The sequence below is a fragment of the Pithys albifrons genome, chromosome 1, assembly GCF_047495875.1.
Source record: "Pithys albifrons albifrons isolate INPA30051 chromosome 1, PitAlb_v1, whole genome shotgun sequence".
Classification (NCBI taxonomy): Eukaryota; Metazoa; Chordata; class Aves; order Passeriformes; family Thamnophilidae; genus Pithys; species Pithys albifrons.
In genome coordinates, this window is record NC_092458.1 from 11,865,332 (window position 1) to 11,890,744 (window position 25,413).

Consider the following 25,413-nt stretch of genomic DNA (forward strand, 5'->3'; position numbering starts at 1 on the left):
CTGTGAAATTTGTCCTTGCCTTTTAATGGCCATGAGCACAGAAGTCAATTCATGTCTTTCAGACAGCTTATTTTAGAGTACAGCAATTAATCTGTTTGCTCTGGTGCATTTTCTGCACTTCTGCAATATACAGAAAACTTTCTGTTTTCACAGAGCTGTGAATAGGAGTTTTTACTTTATCAGAGTTCCTTAGATGTACAGAATCTGTATAATTGAATTTTTTCATTTTCAAAATCCTACTAATTGTACCTAATCTATAACAATAGCGGTTCTGAAAAGGCATTTTTATTTATATTGGATTCTCTAAGAGAGATTATGCACACTGTCATCTTTCTTAATTGAACATTAAGAATTATTGAAAGAATTAGTATTAAGTGCTAAAATTAAATTAAAAGAAGAGATAAAGGATGCCTTCTCAGGCTGCTCCATAGTAAGCACTACTGTCTATATATTGAATCTCACGAAAGGTTCATAGCTGACAGTGGGCCAGTTTTTAATGCTTTTTAATTTCACTGAGACAAATATTGCCATTGAATTTGAGCAAAAAGACTTAAAGTTCTGTCTGAAATGAGTAAACTACCTGTTAAAGTAATTTTAGGAAAAGCAGTAATACAAAAATTAATGTTCCCATGGGTAATGCACCTTAATTTATATATTTTTAAAGATTTAACATATGTAGTTGAAAGCCATGGTAAGTGAAAGGAGTGCAACTGGATTTTTCTCTCTAGCTTGTAAATAACAACATGTTCTGTGTACTATCCCTAAAGGAGCAGGAGCAAGGTTCCAGGTACCTTTCTTTGCACTTTGGGCCCGGCATTAGTTTCCAGCACTAACTAACAGCTTTGCCCTACTCCGTTATTCCTTTCAAGGCTGCAGGGGAAATGCCTGGCTTGCCTCATGCCCTCCGTGTGTTCCAGTGCTGCTGCCTACAGAGGAGGGAGAGAAGGTGGCCCAAAGGTGGTAACACTGGTTCTGGGCCAACCAGTGTCTTTCTCGTATTTCATGAAAAGGAAATTAGTCTGGAATCAGGAAGAAATGGAGATGCACTTGGTATAGTCACGGGCAGGTACCACTGCTGTGCATCGTGGCTGCCTGCTAATGCTTGTCAGCTGCATTCTCTTTGATGCTCATATGCTTGGAGAAGTAATTATTCCAATCAAGACAACAAAAGAAAAAATTAATTTCCATTTTAGATAGGTTGCTTTCTCAGGGAGGCTTATTTGTCAAAAACACGTGTAAAATCATATTCCACTGATGTAATTGAAATTTCTGCCTTGTTCTTCATTTAAGATATGTGTTTACACAGGGTTTCTGTAGTTTAAGGGACAGAGATTATATTCTAGCAAATGTCCCATTCTGCTCTTTGATGGGATTTTGGTTCTCCACTGTGATGAGCAGATCATAGAAGCGGACAAAACTCTTGAAAGTTTATCTTCTCATTGAATCAATGAGAAGGCCTAATAAGTAATTGAAAAGATAATTAAAATTTGACAAGCTGCCAAGATTTGTATATCATCTTGTCATTCTTTTTCAATAGGATCTTATTTTTTGAAATTATTCATGGCTCTTTTGGCCTTTTTTTCTTTCCTGCTTTCCTGCATCTGATTGCTCATTTCATTTCTCCTAATTTTCTAATGCCCTGAATTTTTCTTTGCCTGTTGTCGACACCCTATTTCATTCTGTGTTTTCCTTGTTTACATTTGCTTCTTTTTCTCCATAGGTCTCTGACTCTGTTGCTCTCTGGCTCAGTCTCATATTGGGTACTTATTAACTTCCCATGAATTGTTCCCTTCAGGTATATTCAGTGCTCGCTTCTGCAATTTTTCATGACTCTTGTTCTGTTCCTTTCTTTTTATACCAGAATCAAGACAGGTCATTATGCCTGTTTATTGACATAATTTTTGGAGACTCTTGTATCATTACATAGAAACAGAGGCAAGCATGGATTTGGTGTGCTTAACAAGGCTGGAAATTAATTTCAAATGTAAGAGATAAAATCTTCTCCTTGACTCTGAGATTCAAATTTCATAAGTTCTCTATTTACATAACCTTGCTGTTTATCCATATTCAGATCACCTCCTTTCTATTTTCCCCACATCAATGCATTGTCAATTTAGGACTTATTGTCTGCTCAGTAAAAAATTGGACAAAACCTCCTGTTTAGTCTAAATGAGAGGGTAAATTTGTCTTACTAAGACTTACTGAAAGTATCTGAAGCACCACACATTGTTACAACTCAACATGTCAGGTTAAACTCAAGAGGAGACAGGTTGAATCACAAACAGCAAGAGACTTTGTGAGCATCTTCCTGAGGCCTTCTTCAAAGACTTTTGTTTTATTTATGTTACCCCAGTGTGTTTCTAAACAGACAGGAAAGACTTGAAATGTAGCCCTTTTCACACTTGTTCTGCCCTGACTGACGACAGTTGCTGTGAAGCATCTGGAGAAAAAGGATTAAGCCCTGGATCTTGAATGGTGCACTCATACTTGGGCAGTGAGTAGCAGGGTGTGGTCCACATCTGAGACTGATGGTGGACTTCTATTCCAGCTTCTACAAATGGTTTTTTGCTGACCTTAAACAATTTCCTTAGGGCTAAATTAAAATAGGGAGGGAAGTGTCAAACTGTGAAGTTGTAACAGACCTCTGAAATGCTTGGCTGTTTCTGGAGGGGAAGCTGCATCCTTGAGTGGGTGCCTAAGCTCACGCTACAGTGGAACCACTGCAGGTGCTGTATCACAGACCCTCGAGCATGCCAGATGTGGCTGCACAGGACCCACTAAACATGGGTTTACTGTTCTCCAGCGTGGCCTGGCAGGAGGTTCAAATTCTGGTTTTTTGTAAGAGGTACAAGCCACTAGGTTAGAGAATAGCCTCAAATCAGGAATCCCTTGACTTGGTATTGTGATGGTTTTTTGATTTTGTTTTGTTTTGTTTTTTTTAATTGTAGTGGTGATGACGGTTGGGTTTTGCCTTTGGTTTAAGGGTGTTTGGGTTTTTTCCCCCTCATTCACCCTTTTCTTAGTTTGTTTTGGTGTTTATGTTTTTCTTTTGCCCCCAGAAATTTATTCCCACATCTGCTTAGTGTTCTGATCACGAAGCTTTTCTTTTACAGAAGAGCCTATTTTCATGTCTTTGAATGAAAGAGCCTATTTTCATGTCTTTGAATGAAAGCTGTGGTCATCACTTTGTCCTCTAAGTGTGTGGCTTTTTCCATGTGCGTCCAGGAGACTACCTCCTGAACCGGCCACCTTTTCAATCACTGCTGTGTGGCCCTTAGGGCAGTGTGGCAGAGCTGAGGTATGGAGGATTGACTGTAGGCTGACATTTCATGGATCATGTCAGAAGGGCTGCAGAAGCCTGGGCAGTTGTCCTGGCCTAAATTTAAATGGCTCTGTACAGTCCCTGTTAAACATCTATCACAAACATTTAATTTTGGTCTTCTCACATGTAAATTGGAGTAATTATTGAGAGCTAGATACTTACCTTCTTTTGATTTTCTTTGTGTAGGATCTTGGGTAACAACCAAAGTGATAGTCTTTAGATGAACTTTTCTACTTTACTAATACAACTTTTTGAGGTTGTGCATTGTTTTGTACACCAGAATAATATGGCATTGGGACCACTATCATTAGCAATTTGGATCACTTTATTACACGACTTTCTTGTTATTTATTACATAAAAACATTACCTCGAGGGCATGGACATATTCTTCAGGGAAATTTACAACTCAGGATGTCTCTAATTCTTTCTGTGGAGTGCTTCTTTTTGAATATGTCAAAAAAGACTTAACAATACTGTGAAGAAACATAGTCTCCATAAATCAGAATGTCATGCCGATGCTTAAGGTATATAAATGTGTAAAGTATATCAAAACCTAATTTTTGACCAGGACCCTTTTAAATACTTCTACCCAGAAGGAAATCTGTTTCGCTCTTTTATTTGCAAAACATAAGGAGGATGTACTTATTATTTACATTGGTAGTTACAATTTCTGGGTTGAATATACTCTAACATTCAATGAGTACCTAAATTTACAGCCTTGTCTGGTCTTCTCTGTGACACATTGCTACATATTAAACCTATTTTTCAGGTGAGTGTTGATTTGAACAGAACAAATCTCTTGCTCAGAGTAGCCCTGTTCACAGTAAAGCTGTGTCTTGGCTTCAGCAAATGCACTATAATTAAATGCCAATAGAAATTGGCAGTAGCTCAAGCTCTTTATTGCAGTGAGGCCTTGATTTCTTTTATGCCAAGGTATTGTTAGAGCAGCACTTGATTTATCCTGAATTTACAGGACTGTGGCAGATGTAATCTAGTTCCTGGGCATTAGACTACTTCCCTGAAAAACAGTAGTGTAGATCACATGTTGTAATTGTACTGTTTCTTATGGTTAATAGAATATTCTTCATATATAATTCTGGGTATAGTGCTGTGGGGGATGGATAATAGTACTGGGCAGAGTTGAAAAACACCAGAAAAGAAAAAAGCCTGAGTCCAGTTTATGAAGAACATAAAGCACTATTGCATACATAGTATGAATGGGAAAATTCCCTGCTTTGTAGACTTAGTAGCATGTATGCATTTCCAGACATGGCTTCGTCATCTTTTTTTAAATAAGGAAAAAAAATCCTTTCATTCTCAAACTTCATTTTGGAGGCAGTAGGACTTTTTCTTACTATTTTCCCCTTTTTCTTCATTCTCCCTCATGCCCAACATTTATCTTGAGTTGAAACAATACTCTCTGGATTTTTTTACTTTGATTTCATATTATTGAATAAAAACTCATGATACTCAGTGAGAGAAGTAAACAGAAGATGCAGTAGCTCAAGCTGCAGTGTAATTTGGTTACTGAAGTTTCTGTTGTGCATCTGCTTGGTTAAGCAAAAATGATATTCATTGTAATGTGTAAACCAGGTGATAAGTGACGGTCTTACATATGAAATGTTACTTTTTCATTTCAGGGTAAAGGGAGTTGCATGTTACTCAGCTGTTTGTTCTTTCAGAAGATTCAACAGCATTCCTCTGTAAGACTTTAGTGCTAGAAACAATGAATTTATATTCATCAGCTTCATTGTGCAAAATTGTACATATGCAGCAGTTAAAATAATACGATGGTACTGAGCAATTTGCTTCTCATTTGCTTAACTGAAGATGGGATTCAAGCTTCATATTCTGAGTGCCTTTCAATCTGGTGTATATATGATTAATGTTGGTGAGTCACTTCTGGTGGGAATTTTAGCTTTTTCTCACACTGCAAGATAGGGAGACTTTCTGCTCCTCCCACCGCCAGTTAAAAAGCATTGTAGAAGACAGAAAGGAGGATGTAATTCTTCATGTTTCAGAGCTGAACTGTTAAAGGAAGTGAGGATCCAGCCAGTCCCTTGGCATTTACTGCACAGGTGTCTGCAAAACAACTGGGATAGCTGAGACTGGGATAAAAGTGTAAGTAGATTGTTACGCACTTGAGAAACCCTCTATTCCTTCTGCTTTTTAAATTCAGAATTTAGCTGGGAAGTCTAGTCTAAAAGAAGGGGGAATGATGATTTGGGAAGGAAGTAATTCTGAAGGTGCAGATAGGCAAATCATGATGTGAATCCTTTAGGGGTTCATCATAGGAATTGGTGGAGCTCCGGAGACCTGTTTATGCCTGCCAGAAGTAGTCTGGGGAGAATATAATGCTTCATTTTCATAGGTTAGCTCAAAAGCTCGCTGTAGCTGACTGTGAAATAATGTAAGGACATGTACAGAACTTTTCCTGTGATTTTAGAAAATGCTTTTTTTCTCTGTTTATGGATGTGTGCCTCTGCATAAAGATGATTTTGATATCCACTTGCCATAAAATTCATCAAATAGGGCAGAATGGCTTCTGTAATGAGGAATTTTAAGGGGCCTCACTTCACATATACCTACAGGCCTGATACTTGGAAATGCCTAGGTACATGCATGTAGGGGACGTCTTCAGTGGCATTTTACAGTGTTTAAACAGACTGCTGAGTTAACAGCTGCTGATTGCAATAGCAGTAACAGGGCTTAGGATATGCTTCACCTAGAATTTGAAGTCTACCCAACATCACTAACTACACTGAGTACAGACTCGTGTCCTGTGGTTTTTAGCTACTGTGTCCATATCTTGTTTTGTTCAGCTGCAGCTGTAAGATTGGACAGGGCAAGATCATTTGAGGCTAACCACTGCTACTGTAGGCAACTCTATTGTGTAATTCTTGTCGTTATGGTAGTGACATTCACTACAGATAACATTAGTGACTATTTGGTGATCTTTAGGAATTTAGTCTTCTGTCTTCTATCTCCTACCTTTTGGACTGGTATTTCAAAACTGACTCAGCAGGAAGCATATGGCTACAGTGAGTATCAATACCAATTATCATGACATTAGTAATTGTGCTGCTAGTTTGGGTTCAATTATTTTTAGATATATATGTTTAATTCATTCTATTGCAGAGGGAAAATGGCATTCAATTTGTATTACTGGCAGGTAGGAAAAAAATACTGCTTGGGAAAAAAATTATTGTCTAATGCACAGACTGCCAACACTTTAGAAAGTGACTTCATAAAAGAAAAAGTATTTGAGTTATTTATTGTATCGGAGGTTGACATTTTCCCTTCTTCCCCTTTCTATTCCTCACAGCTCTTAGAGCTCTCTGCTTTCCAGAGGTATAATGACATGGTCTGAGTAACTGAAAAGACTAATTTCTGACCTAGTCTGAGAGCAGAAGGGATGGGTGCTTTAGTAGTACAGTGCTGATCTGTGGGAGAAAACCAGTTTTTACGAAGGTATAAAATGAAGATTTTATAACCTCTTCATTAGTTCTAATGTTTGTTTTCAGTATTCTCTGTAGGATTGTTTTCTTTTCTGAAGAAATCTATAGCTTCTTCATAAATTGCTTTACCCTGTTGGCTTTCAAAATTAGTCCTTTATTGAAAATGTGCTACTACCTATGGAAGGTGCTCAGTTTGAGCTGCTGGCTACTATAAAATGCACACCAAATACTAAGCATGAATACCGGTGGGCATTTGCACTTATCCATCAAGTAAGGATAAACTCTTGGCAACCCTGGAAAGAATTGCTAAATACTGTCTAAGACTGCCATCTCTGAGTTCAGACAGTATGTGCAGCATGGCTCTCTGCATACACTTTTATAAAGGCAAGACCAGAGAAAAGGTTAGGAGAGTGGGTAAAGCAAAGCAGAATCATGTATGTGTGGGTGAGGAGGAGCGTGTTTCTTCTGTGCTCTTGACTTGGTTTTTTCCCTTCTCTGTATGGTTTACTCCCATTTTCCACGCATCCCTTTCATGCAAGGTTTGAAGGGACCCTCCTGTTGCCCTCTGCTGCACTCTGTGTAAGCCTGTGTGGCTCAGGAGGGGCCAGATAGCAAAGGCCCTTACCAGGGATCGATCAGCACAGCACTACCTCAGCACCAGGTTTGCACTATGGGCTGCCATCTTTGAACTTAAAAGTCCTTCCACATAGCCTTCTGAAGGTCATCCACTTGACTGTTCCCTGGTGGCATTGTAAACTCAAGATCCCCCCAGTGCTTTCCTGCATCCATTTTAACTGAGTGGTACATGGAAAAATACACCTCTTTGATCACGAACTATGACTATAACACCTACTAACTACTGTGACAGGCACTTTCTAAATACCCTGAGTAGAACATAATGTTTTTATTATTCTGAAAAGGAATCAGAAAAATGACTTGGTACATTGCCTTCTCTGAATTCCCATTTCCCCAGGCAGTTTGAGCCTGTGCAGACACCTTTGTTTTTTAAGTTTACCTTTTCAAATCTAGGTATCGTCTGCATTCACATCATTCAAGATATTGTATAAGGAACATTGAAAAAGAAATTATAAAAGGAAGATGGAATGGCAGATCTAGTTTTGCAGTCCCTCACAGAGCTTAGAGATATGTCTCTTTTCAGCCTGGCTGTTATTTCCTGTATGATGCTGAATGGGCGTGAGGTGCCTTTCTAGCATTCACCATTTTTGTTAACTCTGATTTATTGAATGGGCAACTTCTCTAATAGTGGTTTGAAATATTTTGTGATTTTGTGCCTTAATGGTATGATATAGTTCTAATAGCAGTTCTAGTAGGAACAAATGAGGAAAAGTCTATAAATTCCCTCTAAACTGTAGTCAGAGCTGACAGGTTGCTGAAAGCCAGCCATTGCTCCTTCAGATAAGAATGCCTTCAGCTGGGGGCTCAGAAGTACCTGGTGAATCCAAAGAAGGGCAGCTGCAGCTGTGAGAAACTGCTCTTTTAAGATGCCTGCATCAAACTCGGTAAAGATCAAAGCAACCAGATTAGGAAAATGTTTTTTTTTTCTTTCCTTTTTTCAAATGTCACTTTCCCGTGTTGTCCATAGAGCTCCATTTACTAATCTTCAAAGATGAGTTATGCTACATAGTAAATGGTCAGTGTGCAACAGTTAAAAATTATGAAGTGATGCCATCTGCTGTCATAAAATCTTATTTAATATTACATTTGACTCAATTGTTATCTAAAGAAGAAGTGGCAACTGCCTACACTGGGTATAATGTCAGAGCCATAACATGTTATCTGATGTGTATTGAAGTTATGCAATATAAACACTGACTGTGATTGACTATAGTAGACTATAGAATGTCAGAAGGAACTGTGATGGTAGTGTCAATCCAAAATAATTCCTTGATGAATCTACTTTACAAATAATTTAACATTTTTTTCAGATTGTTATGGTTTTTATACTTCTGAGAGGAAGATGTAGAATCCTGTGGAATAGAGGGGAGCATACTCATTTCCAGATGTACTACACCAGGACTCTCCTATTCAAGCACTATAAATAACAGAAGTTCTTAATTTGCTTCCTCTCTGATATGGGAGCATATCCATAGGATTCACAAATGACCAAAACAACAGATAATTAATTCTACAGTTAATCCCTAGAAATGTTTTAATTTGCAGCTGCCTTTTAAATCAGATGATCTGCAAATCATGCTTGACAGAGAGGAAGCTGTGCATGTATTTACATCCTTCTTGTAGCTTGCCATACCTCTTTCTTTTAAACTTCTGTAAAATACTTCTTCTGCCACCAGACTGACCAGTCTGGAGCATACAGAAAATCATGAGATGGATTGAAAAATACAGAGATGGATTTCAAAACGTATGTATTTGTTGGTTCTTTTGACTTTTCTAAACATTCACATATTTCCAAACTTCTCTATACAACTCTGATGGCATAGGCTCTGCTTTAAGAGGCAGAATAAAAAGTGACATAAAAATTTCCCTGTAATCACATGTTGGTCTTAAAAACACAGGACCTTCACTGCAGTTTGCAGAGTTTACTGCAACATGTCCAAGTGTCCATCAACCCTTAGATTAGCTCAGTTGGCTAAAACGTCACGGTCATGGGTTCAATAATCCCCTGTATGGGCCATTCACTTAAGAGTTGGAGTTGATAATTCTTGTGGGTCCCTTCCAGCTCAGAATATTCTGTGGTTCTGTAACTGAAACCTGTGACAGTATGCAATTGTGATGCATTTACTTGCATGCTAATCTGCCACTGTTAGTGTAGTCCTGAGTGGGCATGAACTGCAAACTGTGTGTTAGGCTTTATTTGGGATAGTGTTCAAGTGAGTGGGGAGAAAAGTAGTACCTAATTTGGATTATATGAATTCTTACTATATTTCATGGATAAGTGCTGCACTCATAATTAGAACATCAGGAACAATGTAAGGAAATGTTATGCTCTTGACTGTAGAGAAAGTTACCTGAAGGCAACAGTAGATTTAAAGGCCTTGGTGAAAAAAGAAGCAGGAAGATATTTTATTCCTCATCATAAATCAAGGAACTCCTGAGATGATGTTTTAAAGAAGTTGCAAAAATGTACTCATGTTCTCATTAGCACATCTTTCTCAGGGAATGATGACTGGTTGTTAGTACTTTTTCTGGAAATGTCTAGGCTTTTGGATAATATGTGTCTTCCAGTACCCTAGTCTGGCTGTGTGGAAAACTGAACTGCTTTCTATCTACAGGATAATGCCATATGAGGGTGTGCAGAGTGCTTCTGATTCTGTCAGGTGATGTGGTTGGTAGAGTATGGATTCAAGGTATAGATGGTGGGAAAGAATGACCAAGAGATAGGAGAAATGGTAAAATCATAGAATAAAAGGAAAACTAGGCTGTCAAAACTGTCTTTTCTTCAGTCTTCCCACCAAGACTTTCCTATGCTACATGAACTTTGACATTAATAAAGTGCTTCATAAATTTAAAATGTGAATGCAACGGATTTCTTTCTCTTATTCCCTGGTGCAGTTTTTACTTTTATAACTCTTGTTCTTTTACAGCTGAGTGCTATTTCCAGGGAAGCCAGTTCATGCATTTTAGAAGTGAGCAGTGCTTTGGGAACTCTCCAGTCTGAGTGAAAAGATATACAAAACCTTAAGCGAAGTACCAACATGAAGACCTAGAAATGCAAGGAACCATGCACATGATCAGTGTTTGTCTTCATTCCTGCCATTCGTGTTGCAGGAACAGAAACACTTAAATAACTCGTCTGGCTTTTTTTTTTTTTGGTTGATGCTGAATTGCCAGAGATGTCTGATTCTGAGTGTAAACTCCACATTATCAGAAGCCTCTCTTAGGCTTTGAAGTGCCGTTCTGAAAGCTGTGCCAATGGAGGGGGCTGCTTTGTGTTGCTGCAAAGGAACCTCATGTCTGTCTGAAAGACATCATCATGGCTCAATTGGTCTAACATGTGTCCGGAAGATGGAGGAATACTAATCACAGAATTTTGACCTCTGAAACAGAAAATATCTGTTATGGATCTATGAAGTAGGTGCCAAAATGTCACTTCTCTGTTACGTGGCAGCAAAAGTGCAGTAGTACTGGTGTGATGTGCTTGGCTGAAGAAATAAGTGATGAGGATCATGGGGCAGATGGAAAAAATTTTTTTTTCTTTTCTTATTTCTCTATTAGTGAGATACCATATATACACCTTTTTTTCTGCAGCCTGAGATTTGGATGATGAATCCCAGGTTTTTAAGCAAGGCTGGTGATTGTGGGACAGGTTAGAAGTCTACTGTAAGATTTTATTGATTTAGAAAGATTTGCTTTAGTCCCTTCCACATTACTCTGTTTTGTTATCTGAGGTTATTTCTACAAGCCTGGTTTGTGAAAATTTTGTTGTATTGGGTTTCCTTAGATGACATAACAATTGAAATAAATACAGTGATCTGACACCTTAGATCAAAGTTAGGATTGAATCTATACTTGAGATGATTTGCAGTTTAAAAATGAAGCTCTGTGCACAATGATTTGTCAGTTTAGAAAATAATTGCTGTTTTCACTCACCAGGCAGCTGTAATTTTTAAATAAAGTTAGATAGTCTACCGAGGAACAAGAGTTCTTCTTCCAGTTCAATAATCTTCTGTTGTTTCCTTTTCTTTTGCTTCTTGCTTGAACTTCATGGCAGAGTAAAGCACTAGTATTTTTGCATTAAGCACATATATTCCTACAGGCATTGGTACCTTACTCTCCGAAAATGGGTGTTGCAAAAAGAGTAAGATTTGCTGAGTGCATTGGTTTTCTTTCCTTCTAAGCAGTGTTTCAAAATGCATCAGCAGTGTAAACCTGGTTGCTTCTAATGGGTGGGGGCAAATCACCTTTGCAGCATTTAATTAATCTAGTTTGCATGTGCAGTGCTTTATAGGAACCGTTAACAGTAGCTCTTTGAACAGTGTAAATTACAATAAACGGTATTTATTTATAAAGCTTTGGAAAATGTCCCTCCAAGCTTGTGTATTGTAAGGTATTTCTCGATGTGGTTAGGCAGCTGCTGTCATTTGTTAAATTGCCGAGCCCTTTAATTGTTCTTTGTATCATCAGATCTGGACTCCATCCAGCATTGATGTTTCTCACTTATAGTGCTTTTGAGTTTAGGCACTTGAATGCACACTGTGGAAAATTAAAGCCAGAGACGGACAGTGACTTTGGTGGTGTGTGGCTTGGGAGAGAAGTTAGAGCTCATATATACCATGAAGTTACAGAAGCAGGGGCAGGGGAAATCAAAACATCTTAAATTTAGATACACTTTCTCTTTTTCTAATTACATTGGTGTTTTCAAGCTTAATCTCTTCTTTGCCTTCGCTATAGTGTGTTTCGTTCACTATTTTGATACTATTTTTTGTTCACAAATTTACAACATGCTTGAAGACTGGGAAAGGAGCAGTTAAACAGCATGCTGGCTATGGCAGGAGAAGCATAAAGTAGATTCAGGTTATGGAACTCAGCCTGTAGCCATTTGGTAACTTCATCACTTTTAACTTTGAGAACTGTTTTCATATCTCTAATATCATAACTTGAAACTTTGTGAAGAGGAGATAAAAAGCAATTTATCTTTAGTCTCTCCACAGTACTAAGTTTGTAATGGCAAGTTTACAGCAGCTAGTAATTGCAGAGTGGAGTTAGTGTTTACATATTTGAAGTTTGGTGGTGTTAAGCATATAGCAATCTATAATTCAGTATTGTAAATTCAAATTGTTTGATCTATGATATGATCTGATGGCCACAGCCTGACTTTATTGTATGATGCTTAGAGAATCAGAGTCTTTAACATCCTAGATTGCGTGATAAATCTTCCTGCAACAGCCCTTGCTGTCCCTGGGCTCTCTAGTTTCAGTCACTTCAGATTTGTGAAGGCTTACTGGCAGAGTGGAGTTTTACAGATTCCTGCTGACCCAAGATCCTCAGGGAAATGTGGAGACCCAGCTGTGGGAGCAGAACCTGCAAGAATCTATAAACTTGGCCATAGAGAGAAAATGACCACATCCATTAAAACGTGAGATAATATATGCTACATGCTAAAAGAAAACAAAAACCAAAATGCAGAATCAGGCTATGTGAAAGCATTGACTAGCACATCTTAAAACAGCACTGTCTGTGTTTCTATTTTAAGATTATTTAATGTAAATTGATGTTATCTAACTCCACATGTCTCCAGTGAGGGAATGTCGTCCTGAGTGCAGGGAACATGTACATTGACTTGAAAGAATAAATAACACTTCTTTGCTATTTTTTGCTGAAAAGTGAAGACAGGAAAGAGGGAACACGATTTCCCTTGCTACCTTTAACTCCTTCCCCAGGCCTAGCATGTGCCATAAGCAAGCAAACAAGCAAGAAGAGTTTTATTGAAGCAAATAGGTAAAGGATGAGCTAAAGCCCTGAAGACATCTCAGCTTTTGAAACCTTTTGCCACTTTGCATCCCAAATACTCCTAATGTTCAGGATTTTGCACTGTATGAAGGCCATCTGGAAACCTGTCAGTGTTCTTCTCAGTTAAACCCTGGGATGAAGTACTGTTCTTTGGGAGCTGCATGGGTATGAATCTCCTTGCTGAAATCCAGAAGGTTGAGAGTAGATGAAAAATACAGTGAAAACAACACTATGGTTTTAGGAAGCATCATGGTTCCTAATTTTTCAGTTTTCTGTGCACCTGGCAAGGGCACAAAAGCTATTTTTGAACTGTCTAGACTATTCTTCTTAAAAATATCTCTTCTTTTTCCTCTTCTGCTTATTGGTCATCAGGAAGAAGGGAGTTAGCATGTGTGTTTGTGAACTTGCCCAAACACTGAGCCCATATAAATATTTTACAAAGCATATATATAGCAGTGTTACAAGAGCTCATCTCCTCAATAGCTATGCATTTATAAAACTGAGTTGCATGTAGTTTAATGAGTCCAGAAGGATGGCTACTTAAGTAAATTTTCTGCATGACTTTTTCCATTAAGATAAAATCCACTATGACACCCTAGTCCCCCTCTGCCCCAGTTTACCTTTAAAAGGTTTGTACATGGACACAAAGATAAAATGTGAATGTGCAGTCCAGTCATTTAAAGTTCACATTTCTGATAATTGATTATTTGAATTATTATTATTCATTATTTCAATAACTGAATATATTTCTCCATATATGAAAAGTCATGGTAGTCAGGTGAAGTCACCAGTGACTGGAAAAAGGGAAATATCACTCCTGTTTTTTTAAAGGGGGAGAATTACAGACTGGTGAGTCTCACCTCATGCTTGGGAAGATCACAGAGCAGATCTTCATGGAAGCAATGTTAAGGCACATACAAGACAAGAAGGTGATCCAAGACAGCCAGCACAGCTTCACGAAGAGTAAATCATGTCTGGCCAGTCTGATGGTCTTCTATGATGAAATGACTGCAGTGGGCAACAAGGATACACCTACCACTGTAATCTCCGTAGACTTCAGTAAGGCCTTTCACATGATCCCACAAAACATCTCCGTCTTCATTTGGGGGGTGGGGGGGAGCATGGATTTGAAGGGTGGACTATTCCTGGATAAGAAATTGGCTGGATGGACACAAGGGTTTTGGTCAATGACTCTGTCCAGATGGAGGCTGGTGATGACTGGTGTCCATCAGGGCTCTCTGTCTTGAGTCCCGTACTCTGTAGTATATTCACCAGTGACACAGATCAGTGTACCCTCATCAGGTTTGCAGATTACATAGTGCCAAGTGGTTTAGCTGACACAACGCAAGGATAGGATGCTATCCTGGGGGAGCTGCACAAACTTGAGAAATGGGCCCATGAGAACCTCATGAGGTTCAACAAGTGCAAAGTGCTGCACCTGGCTCAGGGCAATCACAGACATGAGCACAGACTGGATGAGGAAGTCATTGAGAGTAGCCCTGTGGAGAAGGATTTGGGGTTTTTTGCTGAGTATGCACCAGCCAGCTGTGTGCACTCACAGCCCAGAAAGCCAACCACATCCCAGGCTGTATCAAAAGAAGGGTGGCCAGCAGGTCAGAGGAGATTATTCATTCACGTTACTCTGCCCTTCTGAGACCCCACCTGGAGTGCTGTGTCCAAGTCTATGGTCCTCAACACAAAAAAAGGCATGGACCTATTAGAGTGGGTCCAGAGGAGGTCATGAAGATGATCAGAGGGCTGGAGCATCTCTCCTGTGAAGACAGACTGAGAGAGCTGGGGTTGTTCAGCCTGGAGAAGTCTCCAGGGAGACCTTATTGCAGCCTTCTAGTACTTGTTACTGCTTCTCTTTCTTTTGATGATGTTTTTCCCTATTGCTTACTTTTGTTCTCTATTTTGTTTGTTTGTTTATTTGTTTGGGGTTTTTTGTGGTTTGTTTTTTTGCCTTCTCTGCCCAGAGAAGAATTTAGGAGGGTTTTAGATTTCTTATGTACGTATGTATATGTTCACACCTTCAGTGCTGTGAAAGGTTGGTTATGAAATGTAATAGCTTTTCAGACAATCTGCTCTAGTAAAAGAGAGAACCATTTTTCAATCACCCTATTGTAATCTGAGACCACAAATAGATTTTCATTAAATGAGGTTGCTTCATTGAAGCTAATGGGTTGGAAGTTACTGTGATTGATGCCTTCTGGATACTTAGCAACCTCTTGGAGTTGATTTTGTGCTAGAATGGAAAAATTGAATTAAAATTACAGTAATCATCGAGTTTTGAACAGAACATGCAAGCAGTGGTAGATAATGTTGTCTGGGGACATAAGTAAAACTCTTTCCTTTCCCCCTAAAGCTTTGCCTCGCTCATATCTTGGCCAGTTATACTGGCCACTACAGCCTCACTCTTCCATCTGCTCAACTGTGTCCAGCTGCTGGTTCTTTTCTTGTTCCTGCTCTGGTGGGGTGTTTACCGAGAGACCAGACTCTGCTCTGCTGTCTCTGCTGATATCTCTCTGTCTGACAGAACTGGTGGTGTTTAGACAGGATATTTAGCTCAAATATAATGCTAGGGTAGTGTGACTTTGAACATGCCTGTATCATGGCTTCCAAGATTAGTGTGTTTTGCATAGAAATTCATGGCATGTTTCCATCCAGATGTGAAAAATGCTCTAAAACTTTATTCCTTGCTGCAGAGACTGTTATTATTACTACTGTTATTAAGCACTTGGACAACCTACTTGTATCGACTTGACCCATGATAGTAATTCAAATAGTAACTGTAACTTTAATAGTAATTGAAACAGGAAAGAACAGTAGATGCCAACAACAGCTAAGAGTCCATCAGAGAACAGGGAATGACCAGAAAAATACTGCCCCTTTAAACAGGCACAGATGTATTATGTGTATACATATACATATATATGTATGTATGTATATGTATATATATATATATTTATATATACAGATGTAGCATGTTGTACAAGTATATGCATAAATAGTTTAAAAACCCTGAGTTTTTGCAAAAATCATGTGAAATGTGAGTCAGTCTTTGAAGTGATGGTTATTGACAAGGAGGGACAATTCCAGATAAACAACTGAAAAAGATAATTTGTCTAATTTGTAAGAATAATGTTATTTCCAGAAGTAAGCTTTTGCTGGTTTCTCACAAGCAGTTGTATTTTTGATACTTTGGTGCTTATCTGTGTGGGAGTTGGGGCAAGATAGAGTAATATACATACATCTTACTGGTAAGTTTCTGTTGAATTTTGTTTGCAATATACTCCTTCTGAGGTTTTGTACATCATATTAGAATGTGATTATACTGCACTTTGTTAAAATACATGTTTTTGTTTTTTTCTTGTTTTTTTTATTTAATTCCAAAGATCTCTATATTCTAATGATAGTTGATATCCACAAAATTATTTTCTTTCATACAACAGTTGTTAAGGAAAGTGCAGTGTTTGTAGGGGCCTTTAGGGGGGCAAAGTAGGTTTACAAACTGCCTTTGAAGGAGATTGAATAGAAGCTATTTGTGCAATTGCAGTACATCACCTTTAAGGAACTGTGAGTCCTCATATAAATGGAGAGAATGAAAATACCAAGAATGAATGGGGGGAAAAAAATCCATCTTTCTCAAAAAATCGACTTTCTTTGCTTTTTTTGGTATGATCACAGGTGTCATATGGTAAAATCTCTCCTCATCTAAGCTTTCTTATGTTGCCTTATGTTTCCTCGTTCTATGCTGAAGCTGTTTATTCCTCTACTCCTCTGTATTGCTGTAAAACTTTTTGTTTAGAAACTTAAAAACAAAAATAGAAAAAAAACCCAAACCAAACAAAAGCCCTAAGGGTTTATGCTGTAGTGTATGACTCATCATGGAGTTTTTTTGGAAGGAGGAACTTGCTGTATCCTGGTGGATATTCAGAAGTAGCCAAGCTACTAGACTCAGATATGTGAAGGCTTTTTTTTTTTTTTTACTCCTTCTATCAGGCCATATGCACTCAAGCTTCCTGTCTTGGGAAATGGGTATGAGCTTCTTTTTGTTTCCCTTAGTCCCTGTTTTTTGTTGGGTTGTTATTGTGTTGGTTTGGTTTTACTGCTGAGTTTCTAGTAATCTGCTCCAGGGGGGGGTTATGTGGGATAAGAGGTCCATTTTGGTTTGTAGCTAAAGCAGAAAGAACTCAAAAGAAAACTTTATCAAATACTTGATTGTTCAAAAGAACAGTTTCACCTTGTTATTTACAGGCAGACTTAGATAATGTTTTTAAGTTAAAAATCTGAAGTTATAAAAAACATTAAAGTGTTTTAAAATCTGTCCCTGAAGCCAAGTTAGATCCTGTTCTGCATTTTATAATTTCTGCTTTTAAAATGTCACCTTGTTTACATGTGGGTAAAACTTGGCTCAAACATGTGTCCCTTTGCAACAACTTTTAGTGAAGTAGTATTTGAGGAAGCAGAGCTACTTGTTGTACATTACCATTCTAAACCAAAAGAATTCAGATTAAATAAGTGTGGTACTGAGAGTATCTTTACAACTGTTGGAGCAGCAAAAATGGGTAATACAACTCATAATGCAACATGTAACATAAAGGTGTGTAATAGGGGAATTATTTAAGGGAATCTTAAGATGCCTCTTGTTCAATAGCTGGGCCTATCAGCTGGCTATTACATTTAAAGTACTATATTTGAAGAGATTTATGTAAACTGGACAATTTTTCATAGAGGTAATAGAAAAAAACCCCTCTCAACTATGATGTGCTAGCTGAAAAGGGGTGATGAATTTCTAGGGTCAGTAACTCTTCAGTCCAGTCTGCCACACCTGTGAAAGCATGCCTGCTTATGTCTGTAACTGCATGGATGTTTGCACGTTTAGGATGAAGATCACTGACAAGATTCCAGACTGATCTTAGGTGGTAAATTAATGAGATGGAGTTGCTTGCTTTACTTTATAGTTAAGCACGTTGTAGTTAATGAGGCTGTACTTCATCATACCTTTTTTGGATGTAAATCTCACAGTTCTGGTTTGGTTTAGTGCAAATTACAGCAGCCCTTGTTTATAGCTCTGGAGTTCTTTGTTGCAGCCCAAAGTCTGACAATCAAAGTGTCACAAGGTGGCCTCAGGCTGCTGGCTGCCCTGTGTTTCTTCATTCTGTGCAGAAGATCTAGAGATGCTAAATAGTAATAAAAAGCAATGGTATGCTGTATTTCCTTTGGGGGTTGTTCATTAGCATAGCAGACTGAGCCCTTGTCATGCAAGTGCAAGAGCCTGGATAAATTACGGGATACCATAAAAATAAGAGATATGTTGAAAGAGTGGCACTGTCAGTAGAAGCATGAAAGGATGAGTGAGGACAGGAAAACAAAGCTTCTTAGAGTGTCTGCTCAGACACAAGATACAAAAGAGAGAGACCTGAAGAAGAAGTAGGATATGGGAACAGTCTAACAGTCCTAAGTGCCAGAAAAAATATATACTTATTTTCAGTTTCTCCTCTTGGTAGACAGAGTTGGGAGTGAGTAAGGACTCGGCACTCCTCACTTACCTGCAGGGAGTGATTGCTGTTTGCTCGGGGAACAGACCAGTTCATGGTTCAAACTGGTGGTGGTGTGTCACTGCTCACAGGAGTGAAGTGACCTTGTTTATGTCATGTAGCAGGGCCAGTATGCAGCTGTTTCCACTGTAAACTTGCAGAAAGCTGTTTTCAGGGTATGCTTGTGCATATTACTTTGCAATTAGTTTTGAATGGACACACACGCAAACCTGTCCTCCCTTAGCTGCCTCAGTGCCTTTTGCTGCTGTAGGCAGAAGTGCGTTGTGCATTTTCAGTTCATTTTTGCCCTGCCAGAGAAACAAGTGGGTGAGTTAGAAAGGAATGAAAGTCATGCTTATGTCAAGAAACAAGCTGCAAGATAAAGTGGCTGGGTAGCTCAAATCTTTCTAGAGGAACCAAAAATAATTTTATGTGGAACCATTAATCCCTCATGTTACAAGACACTTCAGAAAAATAATTTAAAAACTGTTATGATAGGAAAAAGTATATATCCAAGTATGAAATTGTTTTGAAAGAGTAGAATATGTGTATGTACCTGAATACAATCTGTGCGATACTATGATGCTCTCTCTTCTAGACAGGAATTAAAAATAATCATCCCATTAGGTACAAGAACAGAGTTGTTTGTGTTAAGAGTTCCTAAAACAAAAAAACATTTAGGCATGAAAATTTTTTAAACATCAAATTCTGGTTAGAAATATAAGGAGGCTGCTGGGGATTGAAGGAGGTAAGAAAGTGGGTAAGCCCTCTCCTACTGTGCAAACATCCTGCCCTGGCTAGTGTCCTTGAACATGTAAGAGCTTCCCAGAGATCTTTGCTTATCATTAATATTGGCATGCTGCACAAAGGGGAGGAATATGTTTTCACTTTCTCATGAGATTTTCTTCAGTAATGTGTAATTTTGTCCTGTTACTCACAGAACTCTCTCAAGGGTTCTCTTCGTGCTAATGTTTTCCTCTCTGCTATTATTTTTTTTTCTGTAGCCTGTTCAAATCTGCCCTGTGGAGTAGAATTTCAGCCAGTGAGAAAAGGCTTGTTCTCCACGGTGGCAGGGATTTCCTGGGAATAATTGAGAAGTGGGGGTCGTGTAGAGTGGTTGTCTCTTCATGTATTGGGTAGGAGACCTGTCTTTGACTCTGCAATGTCTCTAGGTCAGGAAAAGCAATATGTGTTATGTGATGTTGTCCCTGTTGCATGTGCCTTTTCCGTGAGGGAAGGAATGAGAGAGGGAGGGACATCTGACAGATTTGTAGGTGTTTTGTTTAATGCTGGAAGGTGTAGTAGTGACATAAGCTGCATGGAGTAACATTCTTTATAATACAGAGATGGAAGGGATAAAAGGAAGATGAGGAAAAAAAGAGGGTAGAGCTATCGGAAAAGAAGTAAGGATTTTAAGTAATTGTCTTTATGGAAGCGTACCTTGGAGCAAAAGCCCTGTGAGGGATTTGTCAGCTCATTGGAGAGCCTCCTTCTTTTTAAACAACGTGAAAGTGCCAGAAAGCTGTCCTTTGGATGGTGGAGGGCTGCGTTGTTGTGTGAGTGTTTTGGAGAACTTCTGTATCTTGGAGGAAGAGGAACCAGAGTGTGGTTTGACAGTTGCTACAGCAACTAACGTTTTTAATGGAAGGCAAGGATAAAGGATGGTAGAAACCCTTGTGTAACTGACGTACCTTCCCCCGCTTCCTGCCAATTTTCCAGTATATTAAAACAATAAGTAATTTATGACTTCAGCTGAGAAATGGCTCTGTGTTTGCCCAGCTCAGCCTCACTTGCAAGACTGCCTGATCTTTACTGAGACAGGAGAGAAAAAATTATTTACATAACAGAAAGCAGGGATTCAAGCATCTCTGAAAAGTATACTTCTCAAGGGACAAATGCATTCCTTGTTCTGCCTGAAGAAATTTTGTTAAATGTGGATGTCACTGGGACAAGCCTTTTTAATCTCTTAGCTTCCTTTCTTCTCATCCTCTCCCTTCCTCCCGACCATGATTATTTTTTACAAAGTTTTTTGAACTCTCTTTGGTTACCATGGAGCTCTTTTTTAATGTAGGAACGATGATATGTTGTAGAGTAAATGAAGGATGATGCAAACTTGTGGCAGGAGGGGAGTCCTGCTGGCTTTCTCTGCAGCATTGTTACAGAAGCAACCCCTGGCATAGACCTCCAATAACTGCTGTCCTCCAGGGCGAGACTTTAACCCTTCTAGTCTTTTAGGACCCAGCTGGCTGCTGACACCTGGGAGGAGTGATACATGAGTAGAAACCACACCACATCCCAGAGTACACAGGCACTTTTAATATTCAAAAAGGTGTCTAACCTGAGTGTTTATTCACTAGTTTAAGGTTACGTATTTTAATTTAGTGGTGGTTTCAGTTTTATTAGTGATATTTGGGAGCATTTTACTGCTGCATATCAGGAGATGAGAGTTTGGCTAACGTTCGTTGAAATCTCACTGGAAGTCTTAGGTTGCAAAGGGTCACTTAAGTAGCATTTGCCCTCTCCTTAGGTCTTTATGTCAGATCAGAATTAATTCTGAGCTAAGGCTACTGGCTTTAATTAAAGAGGAGATATTAAGCCATTAAGCATATTTGTAAATGAATCATAAATATGAACAATTTTAGAATCTTAAATACAAGTTTTTCCAGTTCTTACACTAGTTTTAAAGCCCTGTTTCTATGAACCAAACATGTTTACCTAGCTCTTTAGAACTAAGATTTATTTTACAGATGTCCTTACGAATATTTTGGGCATTAACGATTCATAACTACAGCTCCAGGTTTGTAGCTTTGAATCTTGTGTTTCATTTTGCAGTTTAAAAAAAAATTACCTTCAATGCAATTCATGACAATTTTGCACTGTTCATCTACTAAAATGTGTGGTTGAACTAAGAGCCAGTTTTCAAGTGAATGGCACTGAGGTATTTATCTGGAATAGGTTCACTGCTCTTGATTTGCTGAGAAGCAGTGCATGAAGCATGCACATTTTTTTCATGGATGAGAAAGTAATAAACCTTTGCTACCAATTTTACGCATTTTAAAACTTGGGAGAGGACTAGTTACTACCTTCTTGCATTCAAAGTAATTTTGTGGATTCATGTGAGATGAGAGATAATTGAAGTAAAGAGAAGACTGACAGAAAGATCTCTCTTCAGATGAAATCTGTGACCTGAATGTCTTCCTCCCCGTAGCATCCTGTCTGCGGTTTTTGTCCTCCTACACAACCCTCTCCTCCTGCTTCCTTCCCCAGACCTTGAGATGGCTCATTTTTGTTTCCCTGACTCATTCATGTGCCCCGGTGACACAACTGCATCTTCAGATCTCTTTTACTCTCACTTCTTCAGGCTCCAAGGTTCTCCTATATGTCTCACCATCTTTCCCCCAGTGGGACAAACCTGTTTTCGTCTTTCTCATTTTGAGAAACCTGTGCTAGTTCAGTTGCTGTCCATCTCCTTTCTTGTTTTCTTGTCAAATTGGTTGATTCAGATACTCAAAATTATTTTTCTTCACTTCTGTCTGTGTTTCTAGGCTGGCTCTTATCCTTCCACGGCACCTGACTGCACTTGTCCAGCATCCCATGTCTACCAAATAGCACCACATTAGTGGAGAGACACCAGCAGAACCTGTGCTTGATCAATGTGCATTGTTTCTGCTCTTTAGGTCACACAAGATGGAAGTCTTTCAGCTCCGCTGAACTATTAGTGAACTGTGGAGTGATTTTCTAGGAAACAGAAAAGGATACCTGTGTTATGAAGAACTCTATGTAAGAGAAAAAGCTAAGGTTTTTATGCTTGTTCTGAAATAGGTAAAAAATTGTTGAGAAAATGTGATGGTCAGGGAGTAATTACAAAGTATGCAAACCTCCCATACCTTTTAAGTTAAAGGTTTCTCTTGTCAGTTGTATTTAATTGTGTTCCAGAAAAGCCTCCCACATAATACTGTGGTTTATACACTGGCATGGAAGAACATGCAGGTATATATTTGATTTTTTTTCTCTCCTTTTTCCAAACTGGGTATGTTATTGTTTGGATCTCTGATTCATGGGCACTCAGTTCATTCTGAGTTCTTGGATTTCTGATTCATGGGGCTCAGCTGGAGTGTGCCAATGCTGCTGGCAGCTGTAGGTGTGGAGCACACTTTTGTAAATAGTCTGAAAAACTAAACTTCGAGATTTACTGAGTGATTGGAGTATTTTAGTGTCTCATTTAGCCAATCACTTCAGATTCTTCTTTAGATAAACTGAATTTTCTCACCTGAAGAAATGGTATTATGTGAAAGCAAATCAGGTTACTTGTAGTTTGTAAGACTAATCAGTCATCACTGACATCACTAAAAAATTTAGGAAGGTTGAGACAGAAATATATAACGATATTCAGAAGACTCTTACCCAGTTTAATTTAGCAACCTAAGCTAATGTTATTTAAAAGCCTTTCCAGCATAGCTGTTACACATGCATTTTTCTTATAAAACTTGAAGGAAAACCACTACTCTCTTTTTATTTATCTTTTTCCCCAGGTAAAAAATGACAGGAAGTTATTTGCAGTTGTCTTGAAAGTGAATTTTTGCTAAAGGATTAGAAATACATACTATGAAGTTTTTAAAAGTAGCATTAAACCAAAGAATTTTCTGCCTTCTTATTGACAGAATTACAGATCAAAGGAGTTGAACTGAAGCCCAGTTTATGTAATTGATGATAGTATTTTGTTGTCAAAAAGCAGCACTGCTTGCTGTCTTCATCTTCAGCATTTTTTAAAGACAGAAAGCTGTCGTTTGGGAAATTGAACAGTATAGTTCCATGTTTTCCAGCAAATGTTTCTCTGTGGTTCTTTAATGAAAACAGGTGTTCAGCTGTTAATAATAGGAGGCTCCATATCCAAAATTGTCCACAAACGTTAAATTTAGCAAGCAAAATTCTGTGTCTTTGAAAGAAAAACTGGCCTGTCTCAGATTCACATTGTTATGATAGGATTTTATTTTTTTCCAATGCCTTTGTCTTTCTCTAAGGTAGATGCACAATCTCACCTGAGGCACCACTGCATTTTATAAGGTAAAAGGAAAATCTGATTTAGGTTCCACTCATTTTAATCAGTTAACAAGGTCATGTGGTTCCTGTGGAGATTCATAGAAATCTCAGGTGTGGTTGGGTTTCTGTGCTGTAGTTTGGTTCTAGTGCGTCCTTAAAGGCACAGATTGAAATTGAGAGGTAAAAAGATTGTTAAAACAAACCAAACAAGAGCAAAACCAGGGAGATTGTGCAATCTGTAGGACCCAGCTTCCTAGCAGTGAACTAAGAGCCTGAACTAGAAGAGATCTCTCCTGGCTGGCTCTGTGCAGGCTACCCTGCCCAGTTCTGAGCCTAACATCAAAGAAAGATGCTAAATCCTCCGCAGCAGCAGAGGGAGGGGTGGACTCAGCAGCTGGGGAGATGATGCTCAAGGTGTCAGTGCAAATGCTGCCAGGCTGGGAAGACTCAGGGACACTCGGAGGGAATGTTCTGCACACCATGGGCAGGACTTCTCCCAGGCAGACACTGTGGAATACAACCCCTTCCTAACCGGTTCCCTTGCCTAAGAAGCAGAGTTTCTTGCAGTGGGCTCTTTATCTTGTGGCTGACAAAGAGGTCACACTGTGAGGCTGTTGCAAGGAGGATGTGTATTTTCCGAGGACTCCCTTGAGCATTCCTTGATCTCATGCTGTAAAGAAACACCCCCTTGGCAACGTCGGGGTTGCACTATGGCCTCCCTCCTACGTGGGAGCTCCTGGCAGAGATGTCCAGGGGGTGCCTGGTACATGGGAATTCTGTGTGGGATACCAGAGCATGGTGCTGTATTGCTGGAAACTCTGGAGAAACCTCTTGTGTAGCGTGTGAAACCTGGCAAGTCAGTGAGAAAGCTGTAACCTTAAGTAAGAGTGTAGTTAGAGTTAGCTGCAGATAAGGGGTGACTGAGATATGTTGACTTTTGTTATCAAATAATTGATGCTCTGCTAAGAGGAGTTGGGTTTGAATTTGTTCAATCAGCTGTGGTCATTGTGTGAGAGTGATACTTTCGACAGTTCCAGCTCTGTTTTGGACCAGTTGCAGTAGGTTTTGTTACTCAGGCTGTGGTCCAGTATATAGAGTCATGAAGTGTTATTTTTGTTGCCTAATGTCTGCATATGATAACTTTTGGTCATGTGAGACTGCAAAAAAGAAAGAAGGAAAGAAGTTCTGGTGGTTTTCTAAGACAGGCACTCAGCTCTTTGAAGGAAGAAGCTCTCTTTGATTTATGTTATCTGTGAGTGTTAAATGCAAGTCCAACCTTGCAGCACAAAGGGCTGCAGTATTTCTTTACCCAAAGATACTTGGAGAGTTTTCAGTGAAGCCTGGCCTTTGTTCCTAAGTATTTATATAATCTACATTGCTAGGAATATTGACAGTTACATGCATTTTTACAAGGAGGTGTGTTTAACATCTGTGTAACAGCAGCACTTGTGTAGGGGCTGTCACTTCTTACAGCCTTGCTAGTTTACATTCTCAGGTTTGACAAGCCTTTCATCCTCTTTTGTATTTCTGCTGTTTCCCATGTGTCGTGGCCAAGGAGTGAGTTTATCACTGTCACATTGCCTGCGCAGTGGTGGTGAGGTTTCTGAACTGTGCACACATGAA

General features: G+C 39.0%; 1 protein-coding gene across 4 annotated transcripts in view; it reads left to right on the forward strand.

Moving 5' to 3' along the window:
• The window catches only part of ARHGAP6 (Rho GTPase activating protein 6), a 310,649-nt gene that overhangs the window by 186,062 nt on the left and 99,174 nt on the right, over positions 1-25,413 (forward strand). Inside the window, exon 1 of one of the 4 annotated variants that reach the window (XM_071562741.1) lies at positions 5,340-5,444. The exons of the other annotated variants lie outside the window; for them this stretch is intronic. The gene's annotated coding sequence lies outside the window, so the exon portion shown is untranslated. Of the gene's footprint in view, positions 1-5,339; positions 5,445-25,413 lie in introns of those variants that run through there. 4 annotated transcript variants of the gene reach the window in all.